Source organism: Pinus tabuliformis, chromosome 8 (genome assembly GCF_031772625.1).
Source record: "Pinus tabuliformis cultivar Carrire ecotype Pingquan chromosome 8, CPIR1, whole genome shotgun sequence".
Classification (NCBI taxonomy): Eukaryota; Viridiplantae; Streptophyta; class Pinopsida; order Pinales; family Pinaceae; genus Pinus; species Pinus tabuliformis.
Genome location: NC_142294.1, coordinates 944,260,395 through 944,282,935, shown reverse-complemented (window position 1 = coordinate 944,282,935; position 22,541 = coordinate 944,260,395). Strand labels below are relative to the sequence as shown.

The following is a 22,541-nucleotide window of genomic DNA, read 5'->3' as shown; positions in this document are numbered from 1 at the left end:
GAAGGAAGAAATGAAGGACCTGAGACAACTACTCGAAAAGGATAAGGAAGTAAATACGAACAAGAGAGGAAATCTAGAGAGACCGCGGAGGAAAGAGCGAGAAGAAGGATGAGGACAGCTGGAGAAAGGACAGACGTAGAGAAGAAGTGAGAAGATAGGCGATCAGGTAGCTGAGAGAGTAGGGCATGGGAGGTACGCAACCCGTGAGTGTGAGGGATAGAAAGAACCAAACTGACAGAGAGGAGGGCAGGACTAAGAACATAGAGGTGAGCAGAGGAAGGACACCAAGTGGCAGAATGAGGTCAGAAGTGACACAGCAAGAGGAGCCGGGAGAAGGTGGGAATTAATGAAGGACATCGGGAGAAAGGATAGGAGGGCAACATTCCCAGACAAGATCAAAGGGATCCGTGCTGGTAACCAAGACAACCAGATGCCGGTAAGGGTTAAGGGCCGAGGCAAGAGAGAGATTAAAACCAAAGAAAACTCGCAAACAGCTCTTGTGCATGCAGACGAAGATGAGGAAAGGTGGCGAGAAGGGAGGTGGCCACAGAGTGAAGACACAGGTAGCAGCAGGAAGAAGCAGCTGCGTGGTAAGTAGGTATGTAGCCCCCTTACCCCCAAATCTGAAAGCATCATGAGTCTTGTAGCAGGAAGATTGATAATCAACTTAGCTTCCAGTTTAAGATAGTCAAAACAAAGGAAAAGCCTCCAGAATTGCCAGAGCTGTAGACACCATTCCTACAGACCATAGGCAATTCCTTAGCAGAGAAAAAGGGAGACAAGAGCTAACACCTAGAAAGGGAGAGGGCCAGCCTGAAAATCAGCCAGCAGTATCCCCCGAAGGCTCTCGATCTAGGCCAGGCTTATAGGAATGGAGGGAATTGTGACATTAGCTATTAGGGAAGAAACCTCGGAAGGGAAAACCCTAAGGACCAGAGGACTGCTAGAATTCAGGCGTCCTAAGGGGGAAGAAAGGAACGGCACCAGGAACCATGTAGATACGTCTAAGAAAACTCGGGGAAGGTGGGAAAAGAAATTACCTTGATCCCATCTAAGGAGGATAACTTGGAACCAAGGAGAAAGGAATGGAATGGCTTAGAAATTTGTAAAGGGGGGATCAAGGGAAGAAAACCTAAGAGAAACCTGACCCTGAAAAAGAAATTAACAGTCAAAAAACCCCAAACCACCTAGAAACAAGGAGTTACAGGGTACAAAAACCCTAGCTGGAAACCAGAAGATATAAGGCACGAACAAAGGAAAGAAAAAGGGCAATTGGGGAATTGAACTCTGTCAAAACCATAAAGCTTGTGAATGCATCAATTTTATGATAGGTAATCCAATGCACCAGAGTAAGAACTCTGACCAAGATAGAACACACCAGACGCAAGATAGCAGCACCCAGACAGGAGCAAAATGGCCCCCAAAAAAGGAAACAGTGGAACCAAAAAGGAGGAGGGAACAAGTGGACAACAAAAAAAAGGAGGCAGGAAACCTAATGGGGAACACATGAAGAAAATCATCAACGCCTACATGGAAGGAAATCTGCCAGAACTCAGAGCTCAGATTGCGAATTGGGAGAGAGATTTAAGAGACAATCTCAAATACCGAGATTGTAGAATTTTCTCTATAAATCAGTTAGCTCACTAATATCATGTAGAAATTTCACCTGCAGATCCAACTAATATATGCAATGTACTAAAGCATAATACTATATTTACATCTACCATAAACTTAGCGGAAGCTTAACTGAACATGAGCAACATCAAGCATGAAGAGATATAACTGAGAATGAGAAGTAATCAACCATAACACAAAATATATAAACTAGGGAAAGCACCAGCCTAAAACCCCATCTTTGTATTATCAATCAAGTGGAAATCCTCAACAACATACAAAAAGAATCAGCTCAAAAGCTATCCTTCTCTCTCTATACTTTGATGATGTAGCTCATGGACTACCTAGGCCTTTATATATAGGCTACACAAGTCCTCCAAGCTCTTATTTCCTTGCACAGTTTTGATTGGGGTCGAATGTCATAACATGTGTGAATTGGCCACATCATACCTGCTATAACCTCAGGTCCAACTACGCAATCCATAAGGAAAAGTATTCCTTCTGCATGCAAAGAATATTCACAAGGAATATCCTAGCAACTGATAGTACATTGTCCCTCCATCTGATCTCAATGGGTCTCTGTCTGAACTGACATGCATGAGTTATCCATGAGTGAATCTTCAGTTATCTAAAAATATCAGTTGTTACATGCATGCAAGCATTAACAAACTGAATCACATTAATTTAACAATTTTTTAAATTAATCTAACTGGACTTGACTCAGTTAACTAAGCCAAATAATTACAACTCATCCTCATCCTTTAACTGATGGTTGAATCCTTCAATCAAAGGAGAAATTGTTGCATATCCACACATAGACTTCAAGTTCATAATTCCTTAACTAATTAACTCAAACTGAATTAATTATTTAATTTACAAACTGCTGTTAATATCAAATTCGAATTTTACTTCCTATTTCTAGTCTACGGACTGACTAAAATAGGAATCCACACTGAAATGCTAAAAATAGAACTTCTATTTTTAGCACATCCATTTTTCATTCCCTGTTGCCCAATCTATCACTGGTACCCAAAATGCTATTTTTACCAGTGCTATTTTTAGAACTTCTATTTTTAGCAATTTCTTGTTGCCATTTTTCAACACTCCCTCTCAACAAGAAAGGCTTCCTCTCGAACTCGATCTTGTACCTTCATAATTTTTGCATGCAACGCATCTACCAAGTGTGGTTGCTCTAGCAACTCTCGGAACAAAAAAAACTCCCAACTGGCCTCTCTGTTGGGCTAGAAACATACTCTGATGCTGAAGCTCTACCTACTGCTGACAAGTGCTCCCTCTCTGACCTCTGCGCTACTAAAACATCTCCATGCATCTCGCACCATTGCACACCTCTCTGTGCTACCCTGCATTGTGCAACACATTTGTGCCTCTCGCATTGCTGCAGCCTGCTAGCTCTGCATTGGTCTGGGATTCCTTGCACTGTAGCTCTCTCTGCCACTCCATCTGCATCTGTCTCTACCCAATCAGTCAGTTCTACTACTCCTCATCGGGGCTCCCGTAGCAAATTCGAATCAAAGAGGTTGGGTACCTCAAGGATCTTGCCCCTCCGCCTTGGGACGATCACTCCACATCGACCCACCTCCTACCTGGAGGTATGGCTGCATGTGATCCCTCAGCCCACACGGCCTGAAGTTTCCCCCTACTGGAGGTCTCTGCATGAGTAGATGTCTCTACTTGATCTCCTCTTAGCTTCTGTAGTTGTGGCTGTTCCACAACCTCTTGAAGCTATTGCACCAATCATGGCCCCTCCACAATCGTCTAAGACTTCTTCTAGTGTTGCATGTTGAGAGGTAATATACTCTCCCTCTCAACCAACAAGTCTCCATCAGTTGCCTTGCTACTCAAGGCTTTGCATGCATCTTGAACCTCAAGAGCATATAGGTTCTTGACCTGTGAACCAATCTGCTTCACTTGTCTAGTGATGATGTGTCTAAGGAAAACCTTTCCCTTACTAAAGACTACAACATAGTTTCTGTCTTCTAGCATCGCGGTCGACACCAAGCTTCTCTTCAGTCTTGGTCCATACTTGACATCGGTCAAGGTAAGGTGAGCTCCATGCTCCCTTTGAAAAATAATCGTGCCTACACTTGAGACAGTATACCTTTCAACATTACCCATTGCTATGAGTATCTGGAGATCTTTCTCCTCCAAAGTACTGAAAAAACTCTTATTGCTGGTCATGTGGAAAGAAGCTCCACTGTCAAGAAACCAACCACTTCTCACCATGGATGAAACCATGCATGTGAAGAGTGTGAAATCCAACTCGAACTGTGAAGCAAGTGCCCCACCTTCAGATCCTTCCCCAGATCCCTTCTTGGATTTCCTCAGTGGACAATTTGTAACAAAATGGCACACCTCATGACAACAAAAGCATCACACTTTCGATTTGTCAAACTTCTTCCCACCATGGGAAGAACTGGACTCGGAAAGAGAAACCTTCTCCTTTCCCTTCTTCGCCTTACTCGCTAAGGCATACCTTTCTTCATTGTCCATGGATGAAGAACCATCTCTGGTACTTTTTCTTATCTCCTCCTACATCAAATTCGACCAAAGTCGTTCCCAATCTAGCAGTTTCTCTCTTCCATTAACCGAGTCTTGGTAGCTATGCCAGCTCTTAGGAAGACCGAGGAGTGCAAGACTCACAATGTCATCATGAGAGGTCACGATCCCTACACTTCCAAACTTATCCCTGCATGAGGTGAGCTTGTTCAGATACATAGAGATTGTGTCCCCACTTTCACACTTGATCTTTCGAAGTTTGTCCTTCAATGCCAGCTTCCTCTGATCACTGCTATTCTAATAAAGATTTTTCAATTTTTTCCACATCGAAAACGAAGTCTCCTTCCCATGGAGGCTCGAGACAATGTGATCTCGAACTCCCTCCAAGAGGATTCTCCTAGCTCTAGCCACACACTTCTTCCATTCCGCTAGTTGAGTAGCATCATTTGGCTTCTGGACTTCCTGATCAATGAAGTCCTTTAGACCATTTTCTTCCAATACTGCCTCCATGCAATCCTTCCAGGCTATATAATTCGAATTGCCATCAAGGGCATATTCAAGTCTCAAACCATAGAACGCCATTGGTGAAATAGATGTGATAAGAACTCAATTCAATATTCAGAAACCACAAACATCAACTTCTCCCTTCTTGTATACTGTTCTTCCTTGATCACCTGTGCTCCGATACCATGTAGAATTTTCTCTACAAATTATCTAGCTCACTGATATCATGTAGAAATTTCACCTGCAGATCCAACTGATATATGCAATGTACTAAAGCATAACACTAGATGTACATCTACCATAAACTTAGCGGAAGTTTAATATAACATGAGCAACATCAAGCATGAACAGATATAACTGAGAATGAGAAGTAATCAAGCATAACACAGAAGATATAACCTAGGGAAAGCACTAGCCTAAAACCCCATCTCCGTATTATCAATCAAGTGGAAATCCTCAACAACATACAAAAAGAATCAGCTCAAAGGCTATCCTGCTCTCTCTGTTCTCTAATGATGTAGCTCATGGACTACCTAGGCCTGTATATATAAGTTGCACAAGTCCTCCAAGCTCTTATTTCCTTACGCAGTTTTGATTGGGTTCCAATGTCATAACATGTGTGAATTGGCCACATCATTCCGGCTGTAACCTCAGGTCCAACTACGTAATCCATAAGGAAAAGTATTCCTTCTGCATGCAAGGACTATTCACAAGGAATATCCTAGCAACTGATAGTACACTGTCCCTCCATCTGATCTCAACTGGGTCTCTGTCTGGACTGACATGCATGAGTTATCCATGAGTGAATCTTCAGTTATCTAAAAATCCCAGTTGTTACATGCATGCAAGCATTAACAAACTAAATCTCATTAATTTAACAACTTGTTAAATTAATCTAACTAGACTTGACTCAATTAACTAAGCTAACTAATTACAACTCATCCTCATCCTTTAACTGATGGTTAAATCCCTCAATAAAAGGAAAAACTATTGCATGTCCACACATAGACTTCAAGTTCATAATTCCTTAACTAATTATCTCAAACTGAATTAATTAATTAATTTACAAAATGCTGTTAATATCAAATTCAAATTTTACTTCCTATTTCTAGTCCAGGGACTGACTAAAATAGGAATCCACACTGAACTGCTAAAAATAGAACTTCTATTTTTAGCACTTCCATTTTTCATTCCCTGTTGCCCAATCCAGCACTGGTACCCGAACTACTATTTTTAGCACTTCTATTTTTAACAATTTCTTGCTGCCATTTTTCAACAGAGATATCCCCATGGATGAATGGGAAAGCATGGTGCCAGACCTAGGGTCCACTCGAGGGAGGCACTCACTGTTCAAGCAAACCATACAACAATATTGGATTATGAACAACGTGGTGGATCGGGCCATGACCCTCCACCAAGAGTATGAGCATGCAACGAGAGAAGAAATAGAGGCACAAAATTAGAACAAAGAAAAAGACCCAGTCCGTGTAGAACTATTACGGGAGATAATAGTAATCTAGATCCAGGCATACAGAAACAACTTAGCACTAGGTAGAATTGAACAGACTCTGACACACCTGAAATGGAGAATTGAGCAGTGAAGTGAGATACCAGGATCCAGTGCAAAGGCACCAGCACCAGTAATATCCTCTGATGAGGAGTGACACAGTGAACTAGTTGGATTCAAAAATGGTTTTGACTATGAACAGTATAATTATGTTTATTTTTATTTTGATAAATAGAGACAGTAGAATAGACAGCCAATGCAATGCTGCCAGATGGATAGCAATGAACTTATTTAAATTTTGGACAGGATTTAAAGCTGACAAGTGGATACCTGGTTTCCTTCGGGCAGGAAAACCACCTGTAGTAGCAAATGGTTGTGAAAAGTTCTTTTGAAAATAGAAATAAATAGAGATCTGCCAAGTTCACACAAAAAAATAATACAAAATTGGGTGAGATTGAAGCACTGTATTATTTTTCTTAATTATTATTTAAAGCAATATAATTCATATATTATTAAACAACAATGGCATCCTTATTGAAGAGTAGTGAGAAATATGGCAACAATTTCAATATATTGCATTTGAAGGGTCTACAATTTGGAGTAACGTCCACAATGCTAATTGGAGCAACTTTTGCAATTAGAGAACACATTGCCCAACATTCACACTCCATTAATACTTGACACTAATAATGGATAAGATTTTATGGATTGAGTGTTATTATGAACTATCCTTGTTAGTCTTTAAACCCTTGCCATTGATGTCAAAGGGGGAGGTAACACAGGTATTTTTTTCTGGAGGCAGAGGTATAAACAAAGGTATTCCCCGACAAACAAGATAAGGAATTGTGTGTTGCCATCAATGCCAAAGGGGAAGAATGTTGGTAATATTGACATTGATGTCATTGATCACATTGGTGATACTTTATGTTGAATGTGAAGTGCACATGAACGTTGAATTTTGAATTGATGATAATTTATGCTAGAATGCAAACGGTTGAAAGTGATATGAAGTGCAAAGGCTATGATAATCAATGTGAAGGTTGAACATTGTTAAATGGAACATAAAATATTGAGGCACAAGCTGAAAAATATATGTTTTAAATAGAAAAATGTATGATACAAGATAAGACACATCTGATTTGTCTCTTGTAATCATTACTAGTTGAGTTTTTTTATTCCAGCTCTATTTTATACTACAATGTTTTTCGGAACTGAAAGTGGAGACAAGCTTGTGAACAATTTTAGAAGACCAAGAGACAATGCCTCATTCCATATTCCTGCAAAGAATCTAAACAACCAATAAGGCTTGCTTATAAAATATACAGTGTTGAATGGAAAGAGAAATTTTCAAGTGAATCAGTATGCATGAGAAAGTTGAGGAGTGGCATCAGAAGAGGCATAGAGTTGAAAAGGAGAAGTAGTGAAGATTGCAATAGACTTGACAACATAATTATATATAAGTTATCCAAATTTTTTGACTTGATATTGTGATTGAGATATTTTTGTCCCTTTCTATGTTATAACTTGATAAAGAACAGGGTGTATCATGTTGAGGTAGGAGCCTCTTGTGGGTTGTAGCCTGCAGAAAATTTGTGGGAGTTGGAGCTTCCTTTGAGGTAGGGGCCTCTTGTAGGTTGGAGCCTACAAAAATATGATGCAATAAAGAGTACCGACTTTCCTTCACATCACTTTCAGCCTAAAATTCATGGTTTTCTCCCTTTGGGGTTTCCACTTATATCTGGTGTCTTCATGTGTTGGTTCTTAAATGTTGTGTGAATGTCCTTGAATTCTTGATAAATATATGTGAAAACTTCTTTTCAAAAAGGTATCCAATAATAATAGAGCACATACATAAATCATTAGTTGCATGAGAAGAAAATTAAGTTGAGTAAAAAGTAAAGTTTTAAATTACGGATTCACCCCCCTCTCAGTAATTTCCAAACATAATTATCAGAAAGTGTCTCTCGTTGCTTTGGCTACATGGTCTCCAAGAAGAAATACATATTTACAAGTGGTGATTATTGCTTTATTGCTAAGGGACCCTCTAAAAACAACATCAATGTTCTCTAGCATGACATTCTAAACTTGTTTTCCCCTTCAATTCCGTTCTTTTTCAATAACTATATGATAGAGGGCACAAATTTTGTGCATGGGTATCCGTTGAGCGTTTGCCATGGAACACCCACTGGAGTTTCTCATGGCCTCTAGATAAATATCCTTAACTATGATGCCCCCACTTAGCTTGTTAAGCCTTAACTACTTTAATTTGAATTTTACCATTACACCTATTTGAAGAGGTTTTACAGGTAACAAGTAACGTGCATAGTTATGAATTAAATTTAAAAGAAATCTTACGCAATTAAAAAAAAATAATTAAAAAAAAGTGTAACCCAACCTATCTAAATTTAAACAAATTAATTTAACCCAAAAGAGAGGAACACATGGTTATGAAACAAAAGAATCCGAAGAGAGATTTACAGGCTTGATTCTTTTAATCCGAAGCGAGATTTACACGTAACTAAGAGCGTGGATAGTTATGAATTATAATTTTAAAAAATTCTTACCCAATTTTAAACAAACTAATTAAAAAAAAAATGTAACCCAACTTACCTAATTTTAAACAAATTAACTAAAAAAACCCAAAAAAGATGAGCACCGAGTTACAACTAAAAGATATTTTAATTTGAATCTTACCATCACACTTACTTGAAAAGAGATTTACAAGTAACAGTTGAGGTGCATAGTTATGAATTAAATTTTAAAAAATTCTTACGCAATTTGGAAAAAAAAAAAAGTGTAACCCAACTTACCTAAATTTAAACAAATTAATTTAACCCAAAAGAGGCGAACACATGGTTATGGAACACATGGTTATGAAAAAAAAGAATATTAATTTAACCTAAAAGAGGCGAACACATGGTTATGAGAAAAAGGAATATGAAGAGAGATTTACACCTAACAAATAACGTGGACAGTTATGAATTATAATTTAAAAAAATCTTACCGAATTTTAAACAAATTAATTAAAAAACAATTTATAACCGAACTGTACTGTTTTATGAAACTCTTCCCTTTACACTTAAGAAATAACGTGGATAGTTATGAATTATAATTTTAAAAAAATCTTACCCAATTTTAAACAAATCAACTAAAAAACAATTTATAACCAAACTGAACTGCTTTATGAAACTCTTCCCTTTAAAATTCGAGCTGCGAAAATCCAACGAAAAAGATTTTCCAGAAATTACGCAAAAAACTCTTCCCGACCAAAATCCAACGAAAAAAGTTTTCCGAAGATTGCGCAAAAAGGTGAATCCCCACGTAACAAAACAAAGCTCTCGCATCCTCTTCCTTATATATATATATATATATATATATATATACACACACAGATGCAAATGGAAAGGGACAAAACACTTTCAATTCTTCCTGATTGATTGTTTAAGATTGGGTTGTGTGCGTTTCATTAGAAACAAAAAAACACTTCCAATTCTTCCTGACAGTGGAAGATTGGGTTGTTCTTTGGCTGTGTGGCTTTTGTTTTCTTTCATTTCTTGTTTCTATTTTGCGGCATAGTGGAAGATTGGGTTGTTCTTCGGCCGTGTGGTTTTTGTTTTGTTTCATTTCTTGTTTCTATTTTGCGGCATCAGTTGATGAATAATAATAAGATGGCAGGTTGTAGTGCCGCTGGGACCCCGATCCTGAAGGAGGAAGTGGACATAGTGATACCTACAATTCGGAACTTGGATTTCTTGGAAATGTGGAGGCCATTCTTTGAGCCGTATCACCTCATCATCGTGCAGGATGGGGATCCATCGAAGACCATCAGCGTGCCCAAGGGTTTCGACTACGAACTGTACAACAGAAACGATATCAACAGGATCCTGGGACCCAAGGCCTCCTGCATTTCCTTCAAAGACAGTGCCTGTCGTTGCTTCGGCTACATGGTCTCCAAGAAGAAATACATCTTTACAATTGATGATGACTGCTTTGTTGCCAAGGATCCCTCTGGAAACCACATCAATGCTCTCCACCACCACATTCTCAATTTGCTTTCCCCCTCCACTCCATTCTTTTTCAATACACTGTATGATCCATACAGAGAGGGCGCAGATTTTGTGCGTGGGTACCCCTTCAGCCTTCGCCATGGAACACCCACTGCGGTCTCTCATGGCCTCTGGATGAACATCCCCGACTATGATGCCCCCACACATCTTTTCAAGCCTTGGGAACGCAACACCAGGTATGTGGATGCAGTTTTAACAATTCCAAAGGGTACTCTGTTCCCCATGTGTGGCATGAATTTGGCCTTCAATCGGGACTTGATTGGCCCTGCCATGTATTTTGGCTTGATGGGCGATGGGCAGCCCATTGGTCGCTATGACGATATGTGGGCAGGATGGTGTGTCAAGGTCATCTGCGACCACTTGGGATTGGGAGTGAAAACAGGGAGGGAGGAATTTGGAAAACAAAAAACCAATCAAAATTGAAATTTATATTTCAAAAAAAAACTTTGTTAAAAAACTGAAATTATTCCATGTGAACTGGATGTACAATATTGCTACCTTTGTTATTCATCTTTCACAACAACAACATTTATTGATAAATCAAGGATATTTTAACTTACATAAATACTAGCCCAACCATATAAATTAAATAGCCTGTGAACACCATGGGCCAAGACCATGACTTATCAATACCACATGCCCAAAATATCATAACTTATTTCATATGACATTTTTTAATAAATTAAATATAATTAAAAGAAAAAAAGTGACATAACTACTTTCCCTATTTTAAAAGAGCCATTAGTGTAAATATTGCATTTTGAAAATATTTGTACGTTCAATATTTTATGTATCTTTTATGAAATTAATTTGAGCATATATAAGTTTGACTTTATCACTAAATCTTGGTTATTAAAAAATAGTATTATGCTTAGAAGCATGTCACAACTCAATATGGGGGAGATGTTGTAGTCCAACATTAAATACAAAATTATACTAGCATAGTCATATCAATTAAATGGTTGTAAAGAAAGATAGCCATTAGTCCATACTAAACATGCAAACACTGGTATGAAAAAACTTCATGAATACATCTCATGTTACTAAATAAAAAATTAACTAAACTATAGCTTTATTATTATTATTATTATTATTAAAACCATTAATATATAAATTAAACATATATACATTGAAAAAACATGCACCAATATTCTTAAACATGAAGATTCTTAGTTTGTAAATAGGATTTGTTACAGTATCATGCTGGCATAACTCGTTTCATGGGACACTTAATTCATATGTCATTTTTTTTAAATTAATCAGAGGAAAAATGGACAACCACTTTGAAAATAAATCTCAACTTTTTATTTGTTAATACTAAAAATTTTCTAGAATATTAAGTGGAGATCAAATCCCTACTATCCACCTATTAATTTTTTATAATTAAATTAAAGAAAACAAAATTAATGTCCACATCATAAATCCTTTTAGTGAGTCAACCAAGCCCAAGAATGAGAATGGGTAGGTTCTTTAGATGGCACCATTGATGTAGAAAAAGGTGTAAAGGTTTTTTCTTTTAGGGAAAATGGAAAAGCTAAAATATTAACAAAGAAATGAACGCATATTTATTTTGGGGAGGAGTAGAGCACTCATAATGGAACTGATCTTTATCTAATGAAAAAATAGTGCACTCATAATAGTGATGATGCCCTCATTTTTTGTTATTTGGATGGAGCAATTGTGAAACAACTACCGAGGACTTCATGATTGTGAAGGAGAAAAATAAGAGGCACAAAGGTTGAGCAGGTATGCACTACATTGCATGCCACCATTTATGTAATGACCATGAGCATCACCATATTGTTGCATGGCCACCTCCTTTTCATTTAATGAAATATTAATGTGGTTTTGTCGCTACAACATAGGGTAAATAAAATAAAAAAAGCCAGGTATTCCAATCAATGCCCAACTAATGCCAAGGCCCAATAATATCATCTCAAACAACAAGGTTCATCCATGTGCAAAATTAAAACATCTCTTCAATTAGTTTATGGAAAACTACAAAACAAATAGTGCATTAGATAAAGAAAAGGGATTTAATACTAAACATTGGTAAATCTATGCAAATCAATTACTAGGAGCCCTTGCTCAAGGTAGGAAGAGACTAACAAACATGTCATGCAAAACAAGACAAAATGGTAAACTAGTAAACACCAATATTATACCTACCATGTTTAGAAAGGTATACGAATTTAATTTTGACACTGGACTAAAATTTGACATTACATGCATTGACTATACCTATAGAGGAAAATACATAATCCCTTTTCATAATCACCTTTCCAATTAACACTACCAAGTTTTTCCTTTATAAGAAGAAAACAATGAAAGAGATTGTAATGACACTTTGAAAGTAGGAATTTAGACATCCTAACAACTCTTGGCATTCCTCGTCAAATAGGTTCCCCAAGTAATAAAGTAACAAACTATTCTATATTCCTTTAAATTATTCCCTTGTAATAGAGTACCCTCGAAAGCAATCTTCCATCGTCACTTTATCCCACAAATGCAAAAGTAATATATGATGTTCTTAAGTGAGGGAGTTCGAAAAATAAATGACGGAACTTTCATTATTATTGTTATAGGATGCAAATGCTTGGACTTACTTTATTTAGCTTTTGAATCCTATATAAAGTTAAAACCTTTTTTTTAAGAGTGATTCAAAGAAAAAAAGTGCAATTTGGAGGTACTTTAGCATTCCATATTATTAGACACATAATCCTCCAGAATTGGGCAAAATTATGTAAATATGTAAATAGAGAAATTCCATATGTTAGAATAGGAAAAGAACTTGGAATTTGAATCCCAAAGATCGCTATTCTTATTGTATATAATGATATTCATCTTAATTGAATGCATCACAATTGGAAGTCACCTTCCTAGCCTGACATGTTATCAAAGTGAAAGTCTCAAATTTAGGCATTCCTCTGCCCCTTGTAACTCCATTTTGTCACTCTTCCTGACGCCTATGTCATTTTCCTACCCTGGCAGAAGTGCCCTTACATCTTTGTTTTTCTCTCCTACTATGATAATGATGCATTAGATTTTTCTGCCACTAGTATGCTACCAATTCCTTGCCATCCTTATCAACCATAATGCATGTATAATCATTTGACCTACAAAAATTTTGTAAAGCCAACATCATGTGGTCCCTATAACAAGAAAAATTTCATGCCTCATGTGGACTCTGTGATAATTGTAACTTCTTGGATTTGAATTATTTGTCCATGTAATCTCGAATGAAATGTGATTCACAAGAGAATTTCCACCGTAAATCTCTTTTCGATTTTCCATGTGATAATGTAAATGATCAATTGTTAATTCTCTAATGAATATTGTAAAGTTTTGTATTATTCTTTCCAAATTGTTCCATTTATCATGCACTTCTTGAAGCTATGTGGAATAAAAACATGGAGCTTTTCTATTATTAGTTATGGATTTTTATTAGTTGCTTGAATATTTTGTAGTGAAATTGCTTATAAAAGATGCACTTTTCATCTCCATTATTGGTGTATTTCTTAATGGCAAGGAGAAATACCATGAAATGTACATAAAGATTAGGTACACCCACATCTTCAATGACATGTGGAGAGGTGTCTGTGAAAGAGGTGGAAATGCGCCTACCAAGCCCACATCAAAAAAAGATCTCTCCATTTGGGAGAGCACACATAGTAAGGCATATGCCTGGATGATTGATTTTGTAAGTAAGGAGGTAAGTCATCATATTATTCCAATTACAAATTCCTATGATGCATTAACAAAGAAAGTTTATTTGACTCATACTCAGGGTTGGAGGTAGTCAATTGACGATCAGGCTCTTCAATCAAGAATTCAAGGATGATGACTCCCTATCCCTAGCCTCAGAAATTAGAGCTATTATGCATGATGTAGAAGCCACAAGAATCAAAATGGACATCGCCTATGTCATTTTCCTACCCTGGCAGAAGTGCCCTTACATCTTTGTTTTTCTCTCCTACTATGATAATGATGCATTGGATTTTTCTGCCACTAGTATGCTGCCAATTCCCTGCCATCCTTATCAACCATAATGCATGTATACTCATTTGACCTACAAAAAATTTGTAAAGCCAACATCATGTGGTCCTTGTAACAAGAAAAATTTCACGCCTCATGTGGACTCTGTGATAATTGTTACTTCTTGGATTTGAATTATTTGTCCATGTAATCTCGAATGAAATGTGATTCACAAGAGAATTTTCCACCATAAAGCTCTTTCCGATTGTCCATGGAATAATGTAAATGATCGCTTGTTAATTCTCTAATGATTATTGTAAAGTTTTGTATTATTCTTTCCAAATTGTTCCATTTATCATGCACTTCTTGAAGCTTGGTGGAATAAAAAGCGTGGAGTTTTTCTGTTATTAGTTATGGATTCTTATTAGTTGCTTGAATATTTTGCAGTGAAATTGCTTATAAAAGATGCACTTTTCATCTCCATTATTGGTGTATTTCTTACCTTCCTAGCTTGACATGTTATTAGAGTTCAAGTCTCAAATTTAGGCATTCCTCTGCCCCTTGTAACCACATTTTGTCACTCGTCGTGATTCCTATGTCATTTTCCTACCCTGGCAAAAGTGCCTTTGCATATCTGTTTTTCTCTCCTACTATGATAACTATGCATTGGATTTTTCTGCCACTAACATGCACAATTCCCTGCCATCCCTACCAACCCTAATGCATGTATACTCGTGTGACCTACAAAATTTTTGTAAAGCCAATGTCATGCAGTCCCTGCAACATGAAAATGTTCATGCCTTGTGCAAACCCTGTGATAACTATTACTTCTTAGATTTTAATTATATGTCCTTGTAATCTGAAATGGAATGTGATTCACACAAGAATTTTCCACCATAGAGCTCTTTTTTTATTGTCCATGGAATAATGTATAATGACCGCTTGTTAATTCTCTAATGAAGATTGAAAAGTTTCGTATTGTTCTTTCCAAATTGTTCCATTCATCATGCATTTCGTGAAGCTTGGTGAAATAAAAAACATGGAGCTTTTCTATTATTAGTTATGGATTCTTATTAGTTTCTTGACTATTTTGCAGTGACATTGCTTATAAAAGATGCACTTTTTCATCTCCATTGTTGGTGTAGTTCTTAATGGCAAGGAGAACTACCATGAATGGTACAAAAATATTAGGCACACCCACATCTCCAGTGACAAGTGGAGAGGTGTCTGTGAAAGAGGTGGAAATGCGTTTGCCAAACCCACATCAAAAAAGAGCACGCCATTTGGTAAGTCATCATATTATTCCAATTACAAATTCTTATGATGCATTAAAGAAGAAAAATTTATTTGACTCACATTCAGAGTTGGAGGTAGTTCAATTGACGATCAAACACTTCAATATAGAATTGAAGAATGATGACTCCCTGGCCCTAGCTTAAGAAAGTAGAGCTATTATGCATGATGTAGAAGCCACAGGGATCAAAATGGACATCCCTCTCTTTTTTCAAGGCCCTCTATCCTACATATTCTCACAATCTTGAATCCATACAAGCTACTTCCCAACTCAAAGACATCACTTTTGATAGTTTTGTGGAGATGTTTATGGAATGGGAGAGATATTTTGGGAAGGGGAATACAACTTTTCAATTTACTAAAGAATTTGTGTGCCTTGCACATAAGTAGAAGAATTTAACACAAGATTATTCTAGGGGAAGAGGTGGAAGAAGAGGATTGGAAGGAATAATAATAGAGGTAGATGGGATAAACATCATTAAAGTGGGTAATATAAGCCCCACTATATTCATTGTGATAGATATGGGCATGATGTATCCACATGCAAACTCTCTTGGGAAAGAATCCAACAAGAACGGAAAGAAGAGAAAGGTAAAACATTATATCCAAGGAAAGGTAAAGCACATGAATCTGCTCATTATATTGTTGAAAATTGAAATATTGGAGTAATTTAACACTTTTTTCATACTTCATTTTCTCCTTAGAAAGATGCATGGCTGCTTGATATAGGTGCAACCTGCCACATGCCATTCCAGAAATACTTGTGAAGACTTTAGTGACAATGTAGATGGAGAAATTTATTTTGTAAGCAAGTTAAGTCTCAAGCCACCTGGACTTAGCACCATCAAGATTAAATTGTTTTGGCTTCTTGACTTTCTTCTACATGATGTTCTCCGCCTTCTAGATCCATGGAGAAACTTTATGTCCCTGGTTCACATTCCCCAAAAAGGACACTCCATTCACATATTTGATGGCAAAGTTGAGGTGACAAAAGCATGATACAACACAATTTTCATGACTAGAAAAGAGGAGGAAAAACCATACAATGAACATATGCTAAGAACTATGCATACATTTCTTAGTATAATAAAGGTACATTGTCATCGAGCCTTCAATGGCATGGAAGATTTGAAAATCTTAATTATGATAATCTTCATTTATTGAAAACAAATAATGTTTCTAGTTTGCTAATCATTCCAAGGAAACTGAAGCAATGTGATGCTTATATCCTAGGATAATATAAAAAATAACCATTTCATGATTTTATTACTAGAGAATGTAGAAATATTGTACTAATTCATTTTGATTTGTGTGGCTCTATGCCGATTCCTTCTACAAATCGGTATAAATATATGATGAATTTTATCAATGATTACACTAGGATTTGTAGGGTATATATGTTAAAAGGTAAATCAGAAGCTTTTGAAACTTCCAAAAAATTTCATGCATGGATCTATTGATATTGATAATGGAAAATAATATACTTCAAATGAATTTGAAAAATATATTTGCCAACATGAGTTTCATTATCAAATAACAATGCCATACAATCCTCGACAAAATGTTGTAGCTGAAAGAATGAACATTAATATCTTAGATATGGTTCATTCAATGATGTTTTTAAAAAATGTAAAGCAATTGTTATGGGTTGATACAATTCTATGTGCAATATATATAAAAAATAGATGTCCATTCCATGATGTGGAGAAAAATAGTCCTTATGCAATGTGCTATGGCCACATTCCTTCAATAAGACATCTCAAGATCTTTGATTCCACTAGTTATGCCTTGATTCCTAAGGAAAAAAGAAACAAACTTGGTGCAAGTAGTTGAAAGTGTATCTTCTCAGGGTACTCAGATACCAAAAAATCATATGATCTTCCAATATTAACAATACTATTGAGTGATAGCTTGATCATTTTGACAAATTCAGTCATGGAAAAACTTTCATGAATTTGATAATGAGACTCCACATATTGAAGGGGGGATATCTATTCTATATAAATATATGGAATCTTCTTTTTAAGCACTCTCTACCTCTCATGAAGTCCCAACCACTTCTTCAGATCAGGAAGACACTTTGAGTGACGTGATTGAGAGAATTGGAATGCTAAATCTTGATGTGACCTCATATCAATTAACAAAGAAGCCCAGAACATCTCTGAAAGGTACTATAAAATGGTTCACTAAAACACTTAAAAGTTTTCATCCTATTGAGGATATGAAGACATGAACGAAAAGTTCCACCAGAAAAAATGGAGGTGATGTAGATGATTTATATTCAGTGAATGATATGGAATATTTTTATGATTGTGAATTAAATTTGTCTATTAATTTTGAACCAACTTCCTTTGACTAAGTTTCTTCTCATGATGAATGGAAAGAATAAATGGAAAAATAGTATGAAACTCTCATAAATAATGGAACATGGAAGCTAGTGGACCATCCATTTGCAACCAAACCAAATGGTCTCTCCTCTCAAAACGATCAAGTGTAATCTAAGACTAGCATTGGAATGAAGAGTAGTGTATGTAGTTTGCATGTGTGTTTAATGGGGAGGGTTGGCCACACTAAGCCCCCTCTTAAATGTTATGGGAGGTAGTATGGTGGTAAGATTTTGCCCCCCCCCCCACCCCCCCACAATCTCAAACGTCCTAATTTCCAAAACCCTAATATGGGGCTTTCTATCTACAACTAGTATGACTTGCAGAGGTTCCTTCTACCTTGATGAAACCTCTTTAGACAACAATTTTGTTAGACAAATGTATCGATCCTGGCACCCCAATTTAGAAAAGAAGTCAGTGGCTTTGTTTCCCATTCGTTAAGAATGTGAAGCTGTGACATAAGGAATAGAATGGAGAAACTTTTAATGTGAGAGATTGTGTTTAAAATGCCAACTCTTTGATATGATTTTTATAGGTGTCTTATTGATTATTTTCTTAACAATTGAAAAAACCAACTAGAAATCACCAGCGATCTGCAACTCTGAATATCCTTCATTAATGGATAATACCAGACCTCTCTCCAAGACAAGGAATCCCACCACATTATTATTTTTGATCCAACAACTTACAACATGAAAATTCAAGGCTCGATCTTCTGAGTCTCAAAAAATCCCTCCATAACCATCTTGAACTAGATTTCCTTTAGAAGCACCATCAAAATTTAACTTCAGAAAATCCGCTGCAAGGGGGGCGCGATGTAGGCTAAATGAGAGGAATTTTAGGGAGAGGGGATCTTGGAAGGAAGAGATGAGATCATTGAAGGAGAGCTTATGTTTTGATAAAATATCTATTTCATGTTGATTCGATTTCCAATCCTCCTAGTTCCATGCTTAAGAGAGAATGGTCCCATGGGTATTTTACTTAATAATTTGATATACCATCCCTTCTTCATTTATGTTTTGTTTAAATATCCTCTTATTTATTTCTTTCTAATTCACCCACATGAAAATTTCAAGGACAAGAATCCTTGCTTGATTCAAGACAAGATTACTAATTATACTAGTTCTCCATTGCTTCAAAGTTTCCATTAGGATGTTGTAGTTGTTGTCTAAGTATCCAAAAAGGAGTAAGACTTGCACCCAAAGATGGTCAACAAAAGGAAAATAATTCAAAATATGTTCCAAACTCTCTTCCTAATTCCAACATAAGGGGCACATTGAAGGACCTTGTAATCCTTTCTTCTAATTTTATACAACATGAGGATCTTCTATCTTCGTCATCCACAGGAATTGTGCAACGTTACTCCAATGGAGATTAATTTAAATTTTGCACCAAATAGGTTATTGATGGATATCCTTGCAGTTGGCTTGCAGGGAATATGCTTCCTTGAGAGTTAACATCCCTTTAGTATGATATCCCCACTAGCATTTTTCATGGTCCTCAACAATGGTAATTTTACATTTTTGCATGTGTTGAGCAAGATTGGGTCAGGTAGTCACGGTTGGGTGCACCAGCTAATCCGCAATTGTTTTCCGTCCTCTCCAAAGCATAGAATCATGTATTAGTTTCCAAAAATATTCTACTGTAGTGCACTATTTCTCAAAAGTAAATTCCTCTAACGCTTTGGGTACCTCATGGTACCACAACCGTGGTAATTGTTTCCAACCATATTTTCAGAAGAGGGTTGTGCATCCATTCTTAATATCCCAAAAGTTGTGAGTTTGGATTAGACTCTAGTTGGCCTATGCAAAATTCCATATAGTGGAGCCCAAGTGATACTCTGTAGCACTTAACGTTTTCGACTGAAAAGAGGTGTGGCAATATTTCATGTTTTAGATTTGTTTCCAAAGTTCATTTCCTCCCTAAATCCATCTCCACCATAGTTTAGCTCCCAATTCCTTATTCAATATATCTTATTCTCTCAAGCCGAAACCCTCAACCATATTGCGTATGGAAATAATTTCCCATGAAACTAATGACCATTTTTTTCTTTCTTTGCTCCTCTCCAGAGAAAATCTCTATAAAAGGTAGTGATGGATTTGAAGATGACTTTGGGAGCAACTAAGGCTGGCAGTTGGTAAACTAGAAGATATTGAAGTAAGAACTTAAGAATGACCAACCAACCCGCCAAATTAAGAGATCAAAACACACAACTTTCTAGCTTATTAGTGATATTTTGAATTATTCCTTACCAATAGGCTAATCTCAAAGATTTCGCTACCATTGGAGCTCCGAGGTATTTAGCAGGAATTTTTCCTATATGAAAGTCCATCAGATGTGCTAGGTGTCTCTAAATAAACACATTAGTGTTAAAGAAATATATATTTTTTATTTTCTGAATGAGCAGGTTCTTTAGATGACACCATCAATGAAAGAAAAGGCGTAAAGTTTTTTGGTTTTGAAGAAAATAGAGCCAAAATATTAACAAATAAATGAACTTATCTTTATTTTATGAAGGAGAAGTAATGCACTCATAATGGCACATATATAGTCATAAAAAGTCATCAATGGTGAAAATTTTATCTTCTTTAACTAAAGTGGTTCTCCCTAGTGCTTTTTCAAGCTCTCCTTGTCGTAGTAAGTTTGACTATTCAGTATAATAGATGATGCTCTCAAATTTTGTTATTAGGATGGAGCAATTATGAAAAAACTATTGAGGAATTCAGGAATTCATGATTGTGAAGGAAAAAGATAGAGGCACAAAGGTTGAGCACATATGAAAAACCCTTCATGCCACCATTTAAGCAATGACCATCAACATCACCATATTGTTGCATGGCCAACTCCTTTTTATTTAATAAAATATTAATGTGATTTTGTCACTCCATTTAATAGATATTAAGATTCTAACATGTTAACAAATTTAACGAAGTGTGAACATAGGGTAATTAGAAATAAGAGACAAAGTATTTGAATTAATGCCCAACAAATGACAAAGTACCGATAATATCATCTCAAACAACAATTTTCATTCATGCAAAAAATTGAAAACATCTTCTAATTCAGTTTATGGAAAATTACAAAAATAATAGTGCATTGGATAAAGAAAAGGGATTTAATACCAGAAATTGGTAAATCGATGAAAATCAATTACGAGGAGTCATTTCTCAAGATAGGCCGAGACTAATATACATGTCATATAAAACAAGACAAAATGGTAAATAAATAAACACCAATCTTGTAGCTAACATGTTTAGAAATGTATATGAATTTTATTTTGAGATCAAACTAAAATTTGACGTAGGAAAACATTGAAAATACCTATAGAGGAAAATATAAAATCCTTGTTCATAATCACCTCTCCAATAACACTACAAAGTTTATCCTTTATGAGAAGAAAACAATGAAAGAGATTGTAATGACACTTTGAAAGTGGGAATTTTGACATCCTAAAAACTCTTGTCATTCCTCGTCAAATATATTACCCAGATAATAAAGTAAGGAAGTTTTTTATATTCCTTTAATTCCATTCTAAGAGAATACTCTTGAAATAAACCTTCAATCATCATTTTATCCGACAAATGTATAAGTGGGATATGATGTTCTTGTGTGAGGGCATTCTAGGAAAAAATTAAGGAAGTTTCTTCATTACTTCTACAAAGTATGCAAATGCTTGGACCTACCTTATTTCTATTTTCAAGTGTCTCTAAAGTTAAGACCTAAGTTCTTTTTGAGACAAATTCAATGAGACAAAGCACACTTTGGAGGGACTTTAGCATTTGATACTATTAGAAACCCAATCCTCTAGGAATGGGTGAAGTTATGTAAATATGTGAATAGAGAAATTCCATAAGTTAGAATAAGAAAATACCTTGGGATTTGAATCCCAAAGATCACCATTTTGATTGTATACAATGATGTTCCTCTTAATGGAACACATCACATTGGAAGTCGCCTTCCTAGATTGACATGTTATCAGAGTGTAGGTCCCAAGTGTAGGCATTCCTTTACACCTTGTAACTCCTTTTTGTCGCTCTACCTAACATCCCTATCATTTTACTTCCCTAGCAGAAATGCCTATGAATCTTTGTTTTTCTATCCTACTATGATAGTTACTATGCGCTTGAGTTTCCTACTAGTAGCATGTTGCCAATTCCCTACCATCCCTGTCAACCCTAATGCGTGTATACTCATAACCTGCAAAATTTTTGTAAAGCCAACATCAGGTGGTCCCCGCAATAAGAAAATTTTCACGCCTTATGCAGACCCTATGATAACTGTTACTTCTCGTATTTGAATTATCTATCCTTGCAATCTCAAATGAAACATGATTCACATGAGCTTATGATTTGTGGTCTATATCCATATTAAAATCTTGTGGTTACATTGAAAATATTTTAATTACTAATTCAAGATTTCTATACAGTCTTTCAACAACACACTACTCTCACACATTTGTTACATTGAAAAGATTTCACAACTTTGATCCTTCCTGGAAGTGTTTCAATACCTCATTGCTCTCACATATTTATTTTAATTTTATTAGTTTCAAAGTGTGCACTAGTTAGAGGTTGCAAGCTTAGAGCAAGCCTCTGTTGTGTGCAAAGGTCAAGTTTTATCTAAATATGGACATAATTTGGTAAAGGATTGCATCTTAATTTTTTTTTTCTTGAGGTCATG

The 22,541-nt window shown here is 36.2% G+C and overlaps 1 pseudogene; it reads left to right on the top strand.

Moving 5' to 3' along the window:
• The first annotated feature begins 9,710 nt into the window (after positions 1-9,710).
• Positions 9,711-10,632, top strand: LOC149238610 (putative UDP-arabinopyranose mutase 2 pseudogene; annotated as a pseudogene).
• Positions 10,633-22,541: the final 11,909 nt, after the last annotated feature.